Here is a 20,555-nt window from a genome sequence, read left to right on the forward strand (position 1 = left end):
TCAGTTGGAAAATGAGGCACACCGGGCTTGCCAAAGATCTGGACACAGACAGATGCAGACGCCTGGGCTTGTGCAGACAAGCATACACTTTTATGTGCATGCACACACTTATTTCCATATATACTATGACACCATATTGTCATCCAATTCCCTTACATCATTTGGTAGGAATGTGTACAAACACTCCAGGGACTGAGCAGGTTCATGGGTAAGACCCTTCCTCCTCCTAGATGCTTGACAGGCTTCTGCAAAAATGACCTAACAAAGCCCTGGTTTCAGACAGCGGGACAATGAGGATCTCAACATTATTTATGACAGCCTTTTTTGTATTGTAAGTGACGTAGGTACCCAGTGTCTGAGAGAGGAATTTACACACTGAGAAGACAGGAAGATATGTGGGTGTGGAGTGATGGATGGGGGATTTGGAAGTGTGAGGGGACAGGTGCCGATCTTGAAGCTGCTTGCCTTATATTGGGACATCTCTGACTAAACCAATGGAGATGGAAATCCTAAGTTTTCATTGTTAATAAATCTGCCTCAGAAACAAGGGAATGATGATATTAATAATAATAGCTCTCAGTGTGACAGCTGGAGTTTTGAGGGGGCACAGTGAATATTTCTCTTCCTCTCTGATTCCGAAGCAAGAAAAGATGTGAAGCAGATGGGACCAAAATGTCACTTTTATGGCTGGAGTAAGTACTTTCAGTGAGAACCCAAGTGGGCTTCTCGATTCCCTAACCCAAGACCCGACTTCAGAGCACCTGACCTGAGAGCAAATTGGCGTCTGTAAAACAGTGCCCTTTGCTAGGTAGGGAAGGATGGGGAAGAAAAACCAAATTCCCCCCCGCTTGGGGATCTTTGACAGATCAGCACCATCCATTCAAGAAACGTAAACATGTGCTCTTGTTTGGCAACCAGGTAACTCACTCTGTCTCCCCAGGGAGTAAGGGGAAGTGAACCTAGAAGGCCAGGTGTGGTCTGGGAAACCTCCCTCATTGCTTTGAACATCTAGTATCTGAAAAACTTGAACGTTCCCTGAACGTTCCCATGCTTTTGTCATAGCCAACTATAGTCAGAGTAGTTTGGCGGGGAGAAGGTCTGGCCCCTAAGGGGACAGGAGTCCTCTTTCGGGACAGCTCGGCTCCCCACTTTGAGAGGCTGCCCTTCCCATAAACCTCTGCTCCTATGGTGTTCTCCTCGGGCGGCTGGCGGGTAGGGTAGGCTTTGCCCTCAGAAGGTTCTGAAATGAAGCAAATTGTATGTTAATTGAATCACTACCATAGACATTCTGTTCAAGGTTAAAAAGGTGTTCCATTTTCTACATCCTACCCCAAATTATGCCTAGCTACATTGCCTAATATAGCTCCAAAGAAGTGATTATCCAGTGGAAAAACAAGAATGATAAAGGGGATCTGTCAGGACAAAGCCTGACTGACACAGAGCCTCTGAAGTGGGGGGAGAGTCAGTGCTATGAAGGGCTTGTTGAAGGGGCACGAGCTGCTTCCAGGGAGGAGTTGCCGATTTGGATTTGGGGGCTTGTAGATGCCATTCAAGGCAGTAGTGAAGATATGAGTGAGGGCTAAGTATCTCTCCTCTCCACCCCCCAACCTCTCTCTTCCTCACTCTTCCTGAATTAATGACCCCACCAAGACTTCCTGAGAAAAACAACCAAGTCAGAAAGTCAGAAATCACCCCACCTCTCTTGACAGCCCAGCCCAGCCCCACAAACCCATATCTCTTGGTCAGTTACTCCCACATGTCACCCAGGCCACAGAGAGACTTCCTGTTCATTCCACTGTCAGAGACATTCGATGTTAGCACTTTTTGGCAAAGGATCTCGACAATCACCTTGAAAAGGAAAACAGCGCCATGGGTTAGTGGAAAGAATGTGGCTTTGGAGCCAGGCAGTCCTGGGCTCTACTCCCAACTCTGCCACTTAATGCCTGTGTGAGCCTAGGCACACCAATTAACCTCTTTGACTTCCAGTTTCCTCATCTGCAAAACAAACAACACAAAGATGACAATCGTGACCCTGCAGAACAGTTTGGAAAGGTGAGGGATTCAACGCAGGAAAATGTGCCTGCAAGACACATGGTGGATAGTAGGTTTCAATATTTGGGGAAGATTCCACTAAAGGCTAATCTTCCTCTTGATAAATAGCAGAACTTATTTTAAGACTCTGAAGTTACAGAAATCCTGCAGCATAAGGAAGTTCTTCTTAAGCAGTCATCATGAGGCTTTCTAAAGAAGTACCTTTCTTCTCCTCCAAGTCTGTGCCCGTTTTCTCTCCGTGGTAGCTTCTCATTAAAATAATTCCATAAATACACTCTCACTGATACCTCTCAGCCATTCCCTTACTACACCAGCCCTGGTTTGTAATGAATTGTTTATCGAGGTTGTCTGTATGTGGCCATGAAATTTATAGAGGGGATAGAAGTCCACAGACACAGGAGCCTGGCTGGCTCATGTCCTTGTGGCCTTTGTTATGGGCCTGCCCTGCAGGTGATTCAAAGCTACCTAGTCCTTCCAGACTTTGGAGCTTGGATGGAGCCCATACAGGACCAGTCTACCCATAAATCCTGCTCTCAGGCTGAGTGTGTTAGGTCTCAGTATGTCACGATGTTTCCCTAAGGGTATCAATCGGGGTTACTAGGTACCAGTGACGGAATTCATAGAAAATGCATATATTGAAAAGATACTGAATAGCTTCCAATATTTATGGAAGACTGGAGAACCAAGTTTAAAAGGTGTATAAAAGCCAAAGTCCCCTTTGGCTTCCCTCATGGGATCACAGACTAGGGAGTTCTTTCAAAAGTAGGAAGATATTTTAAAGATTAATTTTTAGTATGCTAGAAAAATAGGTAGCTTTAGTTTGTTGTCACAACTTTTGGTTCAGTAAACAAAAAATATAGTTGAAATGCGCTAGTTACCCCTAAAACTTGGGTATAGCAAAAAAAGTACGGACTTGGACTCAGCTTCTCTGACCCTTGGTTTCTTTTCTATGAAATGGGAATTAGAATAACTATCCTCATACCTCTCTCAAGTTTGTTGTGAACATAAATTTGATAATATAAATACAAAACAAACTGTTCCATGTTCTATCAAAGGAGCAGATGGTATGAATATTTTCCTTTACTATCTGATAAACCATTGGCAAACAATAACATCTACAATATGGGCTATTTGTTGTCTGGAGTGTGGTGATGTGCATAGGGGCGTGAAAAATCTCCTTCTGCAATTAGGGTGTCCAAAACTTGGGAGACATGAAATGTTGAGTGAGTCCCCTGAGGCCATACAGCTGGCAAGTGGCAGAGCCAGGATTTACATCCAGGTCTGTCTGATTCTGAGTTCTATCTTCTTTACAGGAGGCGTGGTTCTCATTCCTGAATCTGGATGAATTGGCTGGAAGCTCAGGAAGGAGGTTTCTCTTCAGGAAAGAAATGGAAGAATATAAGGTGGGAGAAATGGAAGCCCATTTCCTGAGTGCTTAGAATGATGATTATTCCATAAGAGCACATTGACATGTCAAAGCTGGAAGGCCCTGATGAAAACCACAGTGAGCTTTCTCAGCAAGCTCATGAGCTATTGCATTGAACGGTTTTCACTTTGTAGATGAGGAAACTGAAACTGCAAGAAGTTAAGTAAGATGCTCAGCCAGTACAGTCAGGGTTTGAGATTTAACTCAGGCATGTATATTGCCTTGGATTCTTAGTTGGAAACAACAGAGCCCAATTTGGGTTAGTTTAGGCAAGGAAGTGATTTCCTAAAAGATACTGAGTGGCCCTGGAGAACCAGCCATGGAACAGGATCCTAAATCACATCACTGAATTAGTTCAGCAGCTGATTGTGCTAATGTCACCACTGGGTTGCTCCTGCTAGACCCTCTTCCACTGCAGCTCCCAGGGGCTGGATGCAGCTGCCACTACTCTTGTTTAAACAGATTCTTCCTGGTGCCACTTCCCTTGTGTCAAATAGTCTATGGAGGCTTCTGTTAGTCTGAGCCCAGGTCACACGCCTGCAACTTAGCCACATGGGAGTTTGAGAAAGTGAGTATATGGCTTCCACAGAGGGGAGAAATTTCTTCCTCCTATTAAGGTGGGGAAAATCTCAAACATGGAGACCTGTTCCACCATGCTGGGGGTGCAGAGATTTTCTTGTTCCTACCTGAATTCTCAAGACGCAGAACAAAGCTTAGCACATAGTAGATGTTAAATACTGACTGTTTATATCCTCCCCCAAATTCATATGATGAAACCCTCAACCACAGTGTGATGGAATTTGGAGGTGGGACCTTTGAGAGGTAATTAGGTTTAGATGAGGTCATTAGGGTGGGGCATCTATGATGAGATCACTGCTTGTATAAGAGGAGAGACACCAGGACTCTCTCTTCACCATGTGAAGACACAGCAAGAAGATAGCCACACACCCAACCAGGAGGTAGGCTCTCACCAGGGGCTGAATCAGCTGGCACCTTGATCTTGAACTGTCCACCTTCCAGAACTGTGAGAAATAAATGCCTCTTATTTAAGTAACCCTGTCTATGGTATGTTATTGTAGCAGCCAGAGTGGACTAAGACAATAGGTGTGTAATAAATATTGATCAACTGATTGACAACATGATTCTGTGTGATTTTCAAGTCCATGCCCTTGACCACTATACTCTACTTTTCTTTAGGTCATCCCTTGACAAGATCTAGTACAAAATACTCAATTTCACATCAGTGAAATTATGTAAGGTCCCTATCCTGTATGAAACTACCTTCATGTATATACATTATTCATTCACTTCAATAAAATGTACTGTTGTGGGTTATGACCATGGGCTCTGAGAAGGAAGTACTATATCTTATCTTTTCACCATGGTGACATCCATTTTTCATACAGTGCTGTAGAATAAGCAATCGTTAAAGAAATGAGAAGGTTGCTGAATGAAAGACTTTAAGATGTAAAGTTGTCAGCACTTGGGGTGAATAGATCTTATAGGTAGGGAGAGAGGTGGTGTCAAGGATTGCTTCCAGGTTTTTGGCTTGAATACCTGGTTGGATGGTGACTGCCATTTACTGAGATAAGGAGCATGGAGAAAGAGCAGGCTCTGGAAGGAAGATCAGGGATTTAGTTCTGGATTTTCTGAGTTTGTGTGTCTGAGACATGAAAGTGGGGATATTGAGTGGGCTGCTGGATATATGGATCTGGAACTTAAAAGCGTTGTCGGGAATGGAGACGTGAATTTCAGCTAGTAACTGAAGCTATAGGCATAGACGTGAAAATGTATGATACACACAATACATAAAACTATTCTTGAATCTACAGATAATTACACAGAAAGTTGTATACATGTGTAACAGTGCATACAATGGAGTTAAGTTATTGGTAGTATTCAGGAATGAATAATATATAGTATCAGCCTGAGAATTTGATTACTGATCAATGTTCAATGGACACCAAAATGGCAGAAACCATATGTTGGAGGTTGTAATAGTTTAATCCCAAACGGATTTGTCTGCAAGGGCAATATGAACACAGAGAGTGATGTGTCTTTGTCTCAGAGCTCTTCCTCCTGAGCTATTGGACACAAAATGGTAGATATGTCAGATGGATCTTAGCCATGGTGTAGGCATTTCCTTCATGGCAAGCCTAAGAACATTCTAAAGGAGGAGCACAAAGGCATGGCAGTGGGAATGTCAATCTCAGACAGGGCTGGGGACCTACAGAAGAGCTCTATAGGGACTGAGTCTTAGGAACTGTAACCAAAGAGAACACCCCATATTTTTTCTCCCCTCTGTGAAACGTATTTTCAAAAAGCCAGGCAATCCTGAGATTAACACTGACCCTTCAGAGGCTCCCAGTCTGGGAATGGGCTGAGGGGACTTGTGTTAGGAGATCCTTGTACTCAGTAGTAAAGCGATCACAGTCCACCCATACGTCATTCTGATTAAGAGCAAGAGTTGTGGACTCCGAGTTCAAACCTGACTTCTGCCACTAATTTGCTGGGAAGCCTTTGGCATGTTACTTTTTCTCTCTGAACCTCAGTTTCCTCACCCTGCTCAAAGGGCAATGACAGCTTAAGACACAGGGTACTTTGGGCGCAGTGAATATCTCAACAAATTCTTACTGATGACAAATTTGAATGTACCATCTTGTTAGATAGGTAGCCATTGGTGAATTTTAGATAGGGAGGTGATAAGATCTAAGTTACCATTTAAAAAATACCTCTGGGGGTGCCTGGGTGGCTCAGTCAGTTAAGCGTCCGACTTCGGCTCAGGTCATGATCTCATAGTTCATGGGTTAGAGCCCAGCGTCAGGCTCTATGCTGACGGCTCGGAGCCTGGAGCCTGCTTCGGATTCTGTGTCTCCCTCTCTCTCTGCCCCTCCCCCGCTTGTGCTCTGTCTCTCTCTGTCTCTCAAAAATGAATAAATGTAAAAAAATTAAAAAAAAAAAAAGATATCTCTGGTGCCATAGAGGAAGTCAGAGAGGACACTGGGAGACCAAACTGTTGGCTACGGCATTAGTCCAAGCATGGAATGATGGTAGTTTGGATCAGGGTAATAGGGAGTTAGGGGGTGAAAATTTGGATTTCCAGGTTTTTGTAAAGTTACTGCTTTCATTTTTTAAAAAAAGTTTATTTATTTGAGAGTAAGAGAGAGCTCGAACAGAGGGAAGGGCAGAGAGAGAATCCCAAGGAAGCTCTGTGCTGTCAGCTCACAGCCCAATGTGAGGCTTGATCTCATAAACTGTGATATCATGATTTGAGCTGAAATCAAGAGTCAGATGCTTAACTGAGGCACCAGGTGCCCTATTACTTTCATTCTTAATGACATCAACCAATTGCAGATAATTGGAGATATTTCAAAACGTGTACATTGTAGTTGTTTTTTTGTTTTTGTATATAACAAGCTCTTATGTAGTGCTTATTTTGTACCTGGCACCATACTAAGCATTTGACAAAAATTACCTTATTTAATATGCCTAACACTTATGTCATCCCCATTTTACGGAAGAGGAACTGAGGCTCACACAGCTAGTAAGTGGTGGAGCTGGATTTCAACCCCATGTAGTCTGGATTAACATTAAATTAAAATAAAAAAGATAATTCTTAGAATTAATTTGGGACCAGCTCTGTTTTTATTCCTTCAAGCGGTAACGGGTTCAGAATCTCTTGCCTAAGGAATTGAACAAAGATCCTCCCATAATTTGGCAGTCTTCTCCTACACCCCAGGGCCATTTAGGACACACCGATTTTGATAATAAGTATATGAACACATAACTAGTGGGCATCTGGGTTGAAAGTCTCTTGGAAAACTTCTTGTATTTCTCTGGGGTGTATGATTTCACCTCCAATCAAAAATTAATAATGAAACAAAATAAAATGAAAAGATTTAAAAAATTGCCTGACTGTTGAACTGCCAAGAGCCCAATTAGTCAGAGCAGACCTTACAATAATACCAAATCAGGGAGGAAGTCCGATAAGAAAACATCACCTCAGATGATTTTTAATTGGCAGAGAGAAAATAACTTGAGAACAATAGCTTAATGCTGCCAATTCCCCTTCACATTTCTCACTAAATCAGTCTTTTCCCCATCTGGAATGCTCTACCCTCCTCTTGACCCACCCATGTACATAATTACCTTGGGGACTTGGCTGAAAAGTTAGCTCCTGCTAAATGCCTTTCCCACCTAGCATCAGTGTGCTGGGCTTTGATGGATTACGTCATTAATCCCTCCCTCACTCAGTAAGCGCCTTCTGGGTCTTAGATCCTCACTTCGCTGCTGAGAACACAGTGGTGACCTGGATGCCACTCCTGGCCTCTCAGAGTTCAGACCTTCCCGTGATGATGGAAATGTTCTATGTTTGCGTCCCCCAATACAGTAGCCACTAGCTCTGTGTGGCCTCCGAGTGCTGGGAAAACGGCAAGTGCCCTTGAAGGATCGAATTTTTAAATGTTATTTAGTTTTGATTAATTTCAATGTCAATAGCCACACGGGACAGCCTAAGTCTAAAGTGAATGGCTGATAATAAAGATAGGATTGCAACAAAGTCTTCACGGGCTGTGATAGAAATCTGGAAGAGGTTGAAGGAGGGAGCCAGAGTGAGGCTGGTCAGCACTTCTGGGCAGAGTCAGGGTTGTTTAGGGGAGCGGTAATGCATAGCCTCTGGGTCAGCTGCCTGGGTTCAAGTTCAGGTGTTTTCCACCTGTTATCTCCGTGATTACAGGCAAGTTACTAAAGAAAAGTGCTGTTTTACAAATGAGGAATCTGATGCCGAACTAGGGCAGAGGTGAGTGGAGCTGGAGGGAAGGTAGATTCGAGATCTGGCCAATGTCACCAGTGGTCCCCTCCTCAGCATGCATGACAAGGCTCACGCACCATTAGCATATAGGGCTATTCTGGCCGAGAATCACATTCCAGTTAATGCACCTTGTGGGAGTCTTTCCACTTGTTCACTCACTCGCATGCTCGCTCCAGAATGAAACCACTTTATTTATTTTTTTACTTGATTATAAAAAAAATTCTTGCTCCTCATCAAAAAAGTACAGAAATCACAGGAAATTATAAGGAAGAAATCACAAATCCCACCACCCAGAATTTCAGGAATTGGATGGATGTGCAACTATTCCTATATAGAGATATTAAATTTACATAAGTGGGAAAGTACTGTGCACTGTGTTCTGAATATTTTAATATGTTAATATAGAACCTCATAAACATGTTAATGACTATGTAATATTCCATGGTACCATTGTACCATGTATGGACATTTAGGTTGTAATTTCTCCCCATTCTAAAACATTCCATGGTGATCATACATCTTTATATCCTTGTATGATTATCTCCACAGCATAAGTTCCAAAATAGGGCTTCTGGTTATCAAAAAATACATTTAAATTTTGATATATAATGGGGACTGAATCTGTAGAGTGCGTTGGGTAGTGTGAACATGTTAATAATATTAAATCTCCTAATCTATGAACACAGGACGTCTTTTCATTTATTTGTGTCTTCTTTAATTTCTTTCATTAATGTTCTATAGGTTTCAGTGTGTAAGAATTTAGCTCTTTAGTCAAATTTATTGTTACATATTTTATTCTTTTTGATGCTAGGATAAATGGGACTGTTTTCTTAATTTTCTATTTGAGTAGTTTGTTGTTAGTGTATAGAAACACAATTTTTGTATGCTGATTTCATGTCCTGCAATTTTATTAAATTGCTTTATTAGTTATAACCTTTTTTTTGTATGTGGAGTCTTTAGGATTTTCTACATATAAGATAATACCATCTACAAAGAGATAATTTTGCTTCTTCCTTCCTGATTTAGATGACTTGTTTATTTATTTTTTCCTGATTGCTCTGGCCAGAATGACCAGCACTGTGTTGAATGGAAGTGACAAGAGTGGGCATCTTTGTTCTGTTTTTGATCTTAAAGGAAAAGCTTTCAGTTTTGCACCATTGAGTCTGATGTTAGCTGTGGCTTTTCATGCATGAACTTTATCATGTTGAGGTAAATTCTGCCCTCCAGAAAGTGTTTACTTACATGTGTTCCTTTTCATAGTGATGACACACACCAAGGACACAAGACCTGCAGCTACTTACAACTTCTTTTATGTGAGTCAGAAATAAATTTCTGTCTTATTGAACCCCCCATTGTCGCCGGCATCTTTTACCTATAGTCTCAAGGTAACGCCTTACTAATATAGAACCTCAGCCAGCAAATGTGCTTTAGCTCATTATTTCCATCATGATCCTGTCCCTCTGTTTTTCATCTCGCCTACGTATCTCACACAGACCTTAGCTGAATCCAAACATTTAGTTTCTTTGTGCCAAAATTCAAGTGGCCTTGTGTACTTCTGGGGAAAAGAAGTGACACAACAAGGCAGGATGGGAACACTTTGAATTAATAGTAAACAACCACTAATGGTTCTCTACACTGTCCCCTATAATCTTTTTTTTTTTTAATGTTTATTTAATTTTGAGAGAGAGAGAGAGAGTGAGAACAGGGGAAGGGCAGAGGGAGAGAGAGAGACAGAGCATCTGAAGTGGGCTCTGTGCTGACAGCAGAGAGAAAATATGGGGCTCGAACTCATGAGCTGTGAGATCATGTCAAGTCAGATGCTTAACCAACCGAGCCACCCAGGCACTCCCTGCCCCGCAAATCTTTTGTTTTTTAATTTTATTTTTTTAATTTACATCCAAATTAGTTAGCATATAGTGCAACAATGATTTCAGGAGTAGATTCCTTATTGCCACTTACCCATTTAGCCCATCCCCCCTCAGACAACCCCTCCAGTAACCCTCTGTTTGTTCTCCATATTTAAGAGTCTCTTATGTTTTGTCCCCCACCCTGTTTTTATATTATTTTTGCTTCCCTTGCCTTATGTTCATCTGGTCTGTGTCTTAAAGTCCTCATATGAGTGAAGTCATATGATATTTGTCTTTCTCTGACTAATTTCGCTTAGCATAATATCCTCCAGTTCCATCCACATAGTTGCAAATGGCAAGATTTCATTCTTTTTGATTGCCGAGTAATACTCCATTGTATATATATACCACATCTTCTTTATCCATTCATCCATCGATGGACATTTGGGCTTTTTCCATACTTTGGCTCTTGTTGATAGTGCTGCTATAAACATGGGGGTGCATGTGTCCCTTCGAAACAGCACACCTGTATCCCTTGGATAAATGCCTAGTAGTGCAATTGCTGGGTTATAGGGTAGTTCTATTTTTAACTTTTTGAGGAACTTCCATACTGTTTTCCTGAGTGGTTGCCCCAGTTTGCCTCCCACCAACAGTGCAAAAGTGATCCTCTTTCTTTGCATCCTCACCAACATCTGTTGTTGCCTGAGTTGTTAATGTTAGCCATTCTGACAGGTGTGAGGTGGTATCTCATTGTGGTTTTGATTTGTATTTCCCTGATGATGAGTGATGTTGAGCATTTTTTCATGTGTCAGTTGACCATCTGGATGTCTTCTATGGAGAAGTGTCTATTCATGTCTTTTGCCCATTTCTTCACTGGATTATTTGTTTTTTGGGTGTTGAGTTTGATAAGTTCTTTGTAGATTTTGGATACTAACCCTTTATCTGATATGTCATTTGCAAATATCTTCTCCCATTCTGTCAGTTGCCTTTTACTTTTTCTGATTGTTTCCCTTGCTGGGCAGAAGCTTTTTATTTTGATGAGGTCCCAGTAGTTCATTTTTGCTTTTGTTTCCCTTGCCTCTGGAGACGTGTTGAGTAAGAAGTTGCTGCGGCCAAGATCAAAGAGGTTTTCGCCTGTTTTCTCCTCAAGGATTCTGATGGTTTCCTGCCTTACATTGAGGTCTTTCATCCATTTTGAATTTATTTTTGTGTATGGTGTAAGAAAGTGGTCCAGGTTCATTCTTCTGCATGTCGCTGTCCAGTTTTCCCAGCACCACTTGTGGAAGAGACTGTCTTTATTCCATTGGACATTCTTTCCTGCTTTGTCAAAGATTAGTTGGCCATACGTTTGTGGGTCCATTTCTGGGTTCTCTATTCTGTCCCATTGATCTGAGTGTCTGTTTTTGTGCCAGTACCATACTGTCTTGATATTATAGCTTTGTAGTATAGCTTGAAGTCTGGGATTGTGATGCCTCCTGCTTTGGTTTTCTTTTTCAAGATCGCTTTGGTTATTCAGGGTCTTTTCTGGTTCCTTACAAGTTTTAGGATGATTTGTTCTAGCTCTGTGAAGAATGCTGGTGTTATTTTGATAGGGATTGCATTGAATATGTAGATTGCTTTGGGTAGTATTGACATTTTAACTATATTTGTTCTTCTAATCCATGAGCATGGAATCTTTTTCCATTTTTTTGTGTCTTCACAATTTCTTTCATAAGCTTTCTATACTTTTCAGTGTATAGATTTTTTACCTCCTTGGTTATATTTATTCCTAGGTATTTTATGGGTTTTGGTGCAATTGTAAATGGGATCGATTCCTTCATTTCTCTTTCTGTTGCTTCATTATTGGTGTATAGGAATGCAACCGATTTCTGTGTGTTGATTTTATATCCTGGAACTTTACTGAATGCATGAATCAATTCTAGAAGTTTTTTGGTGGAATCTTTTGGGTTTCCATATGGAGTATCATGTCATCTGCAAAGAGTGAAAGTTTGACCTCCTCCTGGCTGATTTGGATGCCTTTTATTTCTTTGTGTTTTCTGATGGCTGACGCTAAGACTTCCAATACTATGTTGAATAACAGTGGTGAGAATGGATATCCCTGTCTTGTTCCTGACCCTAGGGGGAAAGCTCTCAGTTTTTCCCCATTGAGGATGATATTAGCGTTGGGTCTTTCGTATATGGCTTTTATGATCTCGAGGTATGCTCCTTCTATCCCTACTTTCTTGAGGGTTTTTGTCAAGAAAGGATGCTGTATTTTGTCAAATGCTCTCTGTGCATCTATTGAGAGGATCATATGGTTCTTGTCCTTTCTTTTATTCATGTGATGAATCATATTAATTGTTTCGTGGATATTGAACCAGCCCTGCATCCCAGGTATAAATCCCACTTGGTCGTGGTGAATAATTTTTTAACTGTGTTGTTGGATCCGGTTGGCTAATATCTTTTTGAGAATTTTTGCATCCATGTTCATCAGGGAAATTGGTCTATAGTTCTGCTTTTTAGTGGGGTCTCTGTCTGGTTTTGGGATCAAGGTAATGCTGGCTTCATAGAAAGAGCTTGGAAGTTTTCCTTCCGTTTCTATTTTTTGGAACAGTTTCAAGAGAATAGGTGTTAGCTCTTCCTTAAATTTTTGGTAGAATTCCCCTGGAAAGCCATCAGGCCCTGGACTCTTGTTTTTTGGGAGAGTTTTGATTACTAATTCGATTTCCTTACTGGTTATGGGTCTGTTCAAATTTTGTATTCCTTCCTATGTCAGTTTTGGTAATGGATATGTTTCTAGGAATTTTTCTATTTCTTCCAGATTTCCTGTTTTATTGGCATATAATTGCTTATAATATTCTCTTATTATTGTTTTTATTTCTGTTGTGTTGGTTGTGATCTCTCCTCTTTCATTCCTGATTTTATTTATTTGGGTCCTTTCCTTTTTCTTTTTGATCAAACTGGCTAGTGGTTTACCAATTTCGTTAATTCTTTCAAAGAACCTGCTTCTGGTTTCATTGATCTGTTCTACTGTTTTTTTTGTTTGTTTGTTTGTTTGTTTGTTTCGATAGTATTAATTTCTGCTCTAATCTTTGTTATTTCCTGTCTTCTGCTAGTTTTGGGTTTTATTTGCTGTTCTTTTTCCAGCTCCTTAAGGCGTAAGGTTGGGTTGTGTATCTGAGATCTTTCTTCCTTCTTTGGGAAGGCCCGGATTGCTATATACTTCCCCTTATGACTGCCTTTGCTGCATCCCAGAGGCTTTGGGTTGTGGTGTTATCATTTTCATTGACTTCCACATACTTTTGAATTTCCTCTTTAACTGCTTGGTTAGCCCATTCATTCCTTAGTAGTATGTTCTTCAGTCTCCAAGTATTTGTTACCTGTCCAAATTTTTTTCTTGTGGTTGATTTCGAGCTTCATAGTGTTGTGATCTGAAAATATGCACGGTATGATCTCGACCTTTTGTGCTTGTTGAGGGCTGATTTGTGTCCCAGTATATGGTCTATTCTGGAGAACGTTCCATGTGCACTGGAGAAGAATGTATATTCTGCTGTTTTAGGGTGAAATGTTCTGAATATATCTGTTAAGTCCATCTGGTCCAGTGTGTCATTCAAAGCCATTGTTTCCTTGTTGATTTTTTTGCTTAGATGATCTGTCCATTGCTGCGAGTGGGGTGTTGAAGTCTCCTACTATTATAGTATTATTATCGATGAGTTTCTTTATGTTTGTGAATAATGGATTTATATATTTGGGTGCTGCCACATTTGGTGCATAAATGTTTACAATTGTTAGGTCTTCTTGGTGGATAGACCCCTTGATTATGATATAATGCCCTTCTGCATCTCTTGATACAGTCTTCATTTTTAAGTCTAGATTGTCTGATATAAGTATGGCTTCTGTGGCTTTCTTTTGTTGATGATTAGCATGATAGATGGTTCTTCATCCCCTTATTTTCAATCTGAACGTGTCTTCAGATTTAAAGTGGGTTTCTTGTAAATAGCACCTAGATGGATCTTGTTTTCTTATCCATTCTGTTACCCTATGTCTTTTGATTGGAGCTTTGAGTCCATTGACATTTAGAGTGAGTACTGAAAGATATGAATTTATTGCCATTATGATGCTTATAGAGTTGAAGTTTCTGGTGGTGTTCTCTAATCTTTGTTGCTTTTGGGATATATATATATATATATATATATATATATATATATGTATATACACACATCCTTTTTTTTCTTTTTTTTCTTTTCATATTTTCTCCCCTCAGAGAGCTCCCCCCCTTAAAATTTCTTGCAGGGCTTGTTTAGTGGTCACAAACTCCTTTAATTTGTGTTTGTCTGGGAAACTTTTTATCTCTCCTTCTATTTTGAATGACAGCCTTGTTGGATAAAGAATTCTTGGCTGCATATTTTTTTGATTCAGCACACTGAATAAATCCTGCCACTCCTTTCTGGCCTGCCTTGGTACTGTGGATAGGTCTGCTGCAAACCTGGTCTGTCTTCCCTTGTAGGTTGAGGACTTTTTTTCCTTTGCTGCTTTCATGATTCTCTCTTTGCCTGAGTATTTTGTGAATTTGACTATGATACACCTTGTTGATGGTCGGTTTTTGTTGAATCTAATGGGGGTCTTCTGTGCCTCCTGGATTTTGATGTCTGTGTCTTTCCCCAGGTTTGGAACATTTTTGCTTTGATTTGCTCACATAACCCTTCTACCCCTATTTCTCTCTCTTCCTCTTCTGGAACCCCTATGATTCCGATGTTGTTCCTTTTTAATGAGTCACTGATTTCTCTAATTCTTAAATCGTGCTCTTTTACCTTAATCTCCCTCTTTTTTTCTGCTTCATTATTCTCCATAAGTTTGTCCTCTATATCGCTGATTCTCTGTTCTGCCTCATACATCATTGCCACCGTGGCAGCCATTTGAGATTGCAGCTCAGTTATGGCATTTTTTATTTTGTCCTGACTAGTTTTACTTCTTTTGTCTCCACAGAAAGGGATTCTAATGTATATTCATCTCCAGCTCGTATTCATATTATCGTGATTCTAAATTCTGGTTCAGACATCTTGCTTGTATCTGTGTTAAGTTCCTAGCTGTCATTTCTTCCTGCCCTTTCTTTTGGGATGAATTCCTTCATTTTGTCATTTTGAAGGAAGAAAAGGAATTAATGAGGTAAAAAAAGATTAAAATTTAAAAAATAATGAAATTTAAAAATATTAAAATTAAAAAATTAAAAACACACACACACAAAATTGAATAAATGATGCTAGATCCTAGGTGTGTTTTGGTCTGGGTGTTGAAAGGGGCTTGATAGATTAGAGAAAAGAGGGGACAGAAAAGAAAAAAAAAGAAATCACTTGAAAGTTTGAAAAAATGAATACACTGCTGTAGACTAAAATGAGATGATGCGGTTAAAATAGAATTTGAAAAAATATACACCAAATTAAAAAATAAGTAGAAAAAAATTAAAGAAAAATATTTTTAATAAACATTGAAAATAAAAATGAATTTTTTCTCTTTCTGTATTCACGAAAAAAAAGAAATGGAAAAGAGAAAAAGAAAAAAAAGAAAGAAAATTGCATAGATGGACTGGCGAACCAACTGAAGTACGACTGAAATAGCTTCCTCTAAAAGTCAAACTATGAAGCGTTTTATAGTCCATAAACTAAGCGGGTGGAAAGACTTGTGTTCCTGAAGAGCAAGGTTGGCCCAGTTGGGCGGGACTTAGTGTAATGGCTCTGTTCTCCACTAGATGGCACTGCTTAGCTAATTGGGTTGGATTGTTGTGGCGCTCATTGGTGTGTCGAGCCTGCGTGGGAGCGGTGAATATGGCGTCACCCAGCTACTCAGTCTCCAGTATCGGAACTCTGTTCTCCCCGATCAGCAGTCATGCACCTGTCCTTGTCTTCGGCTTCTGTCCACTCCCCGCTTTTACACAGTCTGTGGCCAAGCCCCAGGCAGCACCTCCCTGCCAAGTTTTGTCTCAGATGCGGCTCTGTTTCCTGATCCCTCACTTCTGAGGGACTGTAGCTTTAACCCCTTCTGCCCTTCTGGGAGAGGGTCTCACTGAGTAATGGCCAGGTGCCGGCCGCACCCAGGAACGTTCGCAGGTCCGTGCTGCTGCCAATGCCCAGAAACTGCGGCCGGGTGCCGGCCTGCCCCAGAGAAAGTTCACGCGATTGTGTAGCAGCAGCATTTCAGGGATTATGGCAAATCAGAAAGTGCATCTGGCACCAGGCTTCACCCTTAATGACCTTGTTCCAGCACCAGAGAATGTGGCTGTTCACCTGTGTCCACTGGCACCTTTGCCTTTGGGGGAGCCACACAGCCTGTATCCGATGTCCTCCCAGCAGGGGAACCGCCTCTCCCCATGTGGCCCAAAGACCTCCGGACTCCACACAGCTCCTGGGGATTCACCCTTCCCACCAGAGCACTGCCAGGTAATGAGCTGCAGAGTTTCAGACTCTGTGCTCCCCCTGTTTATAGAGTCTTAATGGAATTTAAACCCTCTCCTTTCTCCTTTCTCCCTTTTTAGGTCAGTCCCTGCAGCTGTTTCCACTTTTCTACCTTCTCTCCAGCTGCTTTTTGAGGGGGGGTGCTTTTCCCATATTCTCCCTACCTCCCCCCTTCTCTGTCCTGTCTCCACCCACAAAAGTGGCTCCCTGCCCTCTGCGGCTTCTCTCTCCCCAAGTTCAGCTCTCCGCGCCACGTACCTGCTGAATTCTGTGGTTCTGATTGTGCAGATTGTTGTGTTAATCCTTCGATCAGTTTTCTAGGTGTGCAGGATGGTTTAGTGTTGGTCTGGCTGTATTTCATGGACGCGAGACACAAAAAAAACTTCCCTGCTGTTCTGCCATCTTCGCCCCGGAAATCTTGATAACATCAGTTTATTCTTTCATGTTTCCTAGTGCCTGTTGCAAAGCAGAATTTTCCTCACACTTTTGACAAGCCCTCACACACCCATGTCTTGCTATCTCTCAGCAGGTGACATTAGGAGTTCTCTGCCTGTGACAGTGGGGCTACCACAAGGTGAAGCCCTCTCTTCTCTGGTCTGCTCTCTTCTGGTACTGTAGAAAGAAGCAGCTGGAACTCTTACATACTGGTGAGAGAGTAAAAAGTTACCTCCACTTTGGAAGCTTCCATGATGGTTTGTTATAAAATTAAACACACGTTTATCAGAAAACCCACTCAGGAGAAACTAAAGCTTGTGCAAGCATATTCCATAGCTGTTTTATTCATAATTGCTTAAATAAGGAAATAAGCCATAGGTCTGTCCACCAATAGAATAATTAAACAAACTAACATATTTCCACAGTGGAGTAAAAAGTAATCATAAGGAATGAACTGCTAATAGATGCAACAGCATAGGTGAATCTCACAAAACACAAACGAGGACGTGTCTTGCGATTTTGTTCATATGAGTTCTCAAATAGGCAACCTCAATCTATGATGATAGACTTTGGAACACCAGTAGATGCCTCTGGATAGAGGGCTGAGATGAGCTGGGGGAGGGTGGAGGGAGCTTTCTGAGGTGACAGGGGGTGTGGGTCATGTAAGCCTATGCTTGTGTCAAAATTCATCAAACTGTGTGCCTAAGATTTGTGTGTTTCACTGTGTATATGTTTCAATTTAAAACCAGTATATTTCTATGGACACAAAATAGAGATTATAGTATAGTAAACCTGATATACCTATTACTCAGCTTGCAAAATTATTAAAATATGGCAAATTTTATTTCATCTCTACTCTTACCCACCCTCTGGATTACCTTGAAGCAAACATTTCAGTATAAACCTGTAAAGATGAGTCTGAGGTTTTCTGCTGTTACTGTCTGGTTATCTTCTCTATCTGCCTGTTCCTATGACCAACATCATCCCCACCACCACATTCACCTTCACCTGTTGCCTCCTTACTGAGATCTTGCCTTTCCAATTAATTCTTCATACAGTAGCCCAAGGGATCTTCATAAACCCAGTGTGATTATGTTATCCCCTCCTGTGTCCTCCTTAAAATTCTTCAATGAAATCCTAATGCTCTAAAGGTAAATAGCAAAATCTTAAAGAGCTATATTAGTTTCTATCACAACATAAAAAATTACCACTAACTTAGGGACCTAACACCCATTTATTTTTAAGTTTTTAAATGTTTACTTAGAGAGAGAGAGAGAGAGAGAGAGAGAGAGAGAGAGAGAGAGAGAGAATGAATGGGGGAGGAGCAGAGAGAGAGGGAGACACAGAATCCGAAGCAGGCTCCGGGCTCCGAGCTGTCAGCACAGAGCCCAATGCGGGGATCGAACTCATGGATGGCGAGATCGTGACCTGAGCCGAAGTTGGATGCTCAACTTACTGAGCCACCCAGGAGCCCCCTTAAAACCCATTTGTTATCTCATGGTTTCCACTGGTGAGAAGTCTAAGCGTAGGGTAACTAGGTTCACTGTTCAGGGTTTCACAAAACAAAAATCAACGTGCTGGTTGTGGCTGTGGCTTCACTTTAAGCTCAGGATCTTCTTCCAAACTCATGCAGGTTGTTGACAGAATTCATTTGCTTGAGGTGGTAGGACAGAGGCCCCCATTTTCTTTCTGGCTGCTCTCCAAAGATTACTCTCAGCTCCTAGAGGCTGCCCCCAGGACTGAGCCACAGGGAGTCCTCACAACACAGGCAGCTCAAAACATGGCCAGTTGCTTTCTGGAAGGCCTGCTACAGCTGCTTCTCTCTCTTAAGAGCTCACCTGACTGCATCAGGCCCTTCCAGGATCATCTCCCTTTTGATTACCTCAAAGACAACTGATTAATAATCTTAATTACATCTGAAAAATTTTATTGCTATTTAATGTAATATAATTATAGAGTGCTATTCCATTCTAGTCACAGGTCTTGTCCATTCAGACTCAACAGGAGAGGATTTCAGGGCATTGGAATCTTGTATGCCATCTTAGAATTCCGCCTACCACATAAACCCTTCCCAGACCTGCCCAGACTGGCTTTTGCCTCCTCTCAGGCCTTGTTTTGCTCCACTGTCTTCCTATCTTTCTCTGTTCTGGCCCACTACCCACTGGCTGCTTTCACGTTCCTGGAAGTCTCCTGCTCTCTTCTTTCTCAGGACCTTTGCATATGCTTTCTCTCTGACTCTTTCCCCCCTCCGCATACCATCCCCTGTTCATCTAGTTAAAACGTATCCTTTCTTCAGTTCTTATATCTGAATGCACTTCCCTGTAGGGATGACTTGACTCGGTCAGATTTGCCTGAAATATGTTCTTAGTACACTGAGACCCTCTTCACAGAACTCCGCACTTTGTGCTCAATATCTATTCATGTTATCGCTCAATCAACATCTCTCCCTCTCCCCAGTGTACTGTAAGCACCTTGAAGGCAGAGGCTGTATATACTTTTGTTTTATCCCTAGCATCTGTCACTTCACCTGGCACATAGCAAGGCTCAAGAAACGTATGTTGAACTTATGAATCAGTCTCAGTTTACTTGAGCGTCTGTGATACAAAGGGCTGGGTTAGCTCACCAGTCATTCTCCAATATTCTGTGATTCCAAGATCCAGTCCAACCATCTCAACTTACAGTCAGGAAAGTGGCCCTAAAATATGAAATACTTTCCAAACATTTGGTGGAGGAGAGGAGCTGCTGCCCCAGCCTCTTTTCCACTACAGCTCTGGGGAAGATTCTGGCAGCCAATCAGCTGTTCATTGGTTCCTTTTCTTTTCCAAACCCCAGGGTGCCTGACTGAGATTCCCCATTTACAGATTGATTGGCGCTTCAGCTGGGATGACTGTCCAAATGTGGACAAAGCCTTCGGATGGTTTTGTTGGCCAACCCACTGTGACCTACTCAGTGAAGAAAGACAGTCTCTCCTCCTTGTTGGCAGCCAGTGGGGTGATGCTGTGGGAAGAAGTCAGGGCGTGCTGGCAGCCTTAGGGGGGGCTGCTTTGTCACTGTCTACACTGGGAAAGTGTTGGCCTCCTTGTCGGACAGTTGTTGTTGCTCCTCGGCCTACAGTGGACACCAGGCAGCAGACCACCCAGAAGGAAGCCTGTTTCCTATTTGTCTGTCTCCATGCAGCCTGTCCACCTTAGCTGTGTGAGGAGCGCCAGATGCCTGGAAGGAGGCTAGAGACAGAGAGAAGCATCTCTCCTCCAGATTATTCTCCTTGGCATTGAATTACTGGTAGAGTTTGGAGAGGAACAAAAAGATCAGGAGGATGCATGGTGTCATGTGACCTGAAGGGGACCCTGGATGTGTCAAAGGAGGCACCAGATTCTCAAGGCACCTTGTTTCTCTCAAGGAGGAAAACAACCTGGTGAGAAATTCAGGAAGCAAGAAATCCAGATGTGTCTGTCTTAAGCCCTGTGGTGTTCCAAGACAGGAAAGCAACCAGGTTTTCTATGCAAAGCAGGGACTGCAAGGCTGACTTCCAATAGCTCTGAATCTTCAAGGCTAGA

The 20,555-nt window shown here is 41.8% G+C and overlaps 1 pseudogene; it reads right to left on the reverse strand.

Annotated features, from left to right (window-relative positions):
• Window positions 1-992: 992 nt before the first annotated feature.
• Window positions 993-20,555, reverse strand: part of LOC125919917 (COBW domain-containing protein 2-like) — a 59,566-nt pseudogene continuing 40,003 nt past the window's right edge.

Source organism: Panthera uncia, chromosome B4 (genome assembly GCF_023721935.1).
Source record: "Panthera uncia isolate 11264 chromosome B4, Puncia_PCG_1.0, whole genome shotgun sequence".
Taxonomy (NCBI): domain Eukaryota; kingdom Metazoa; phylum Chordata; class Mammalia; order Carnivora; family Felidae; genus Panthera; species Panthera uncia.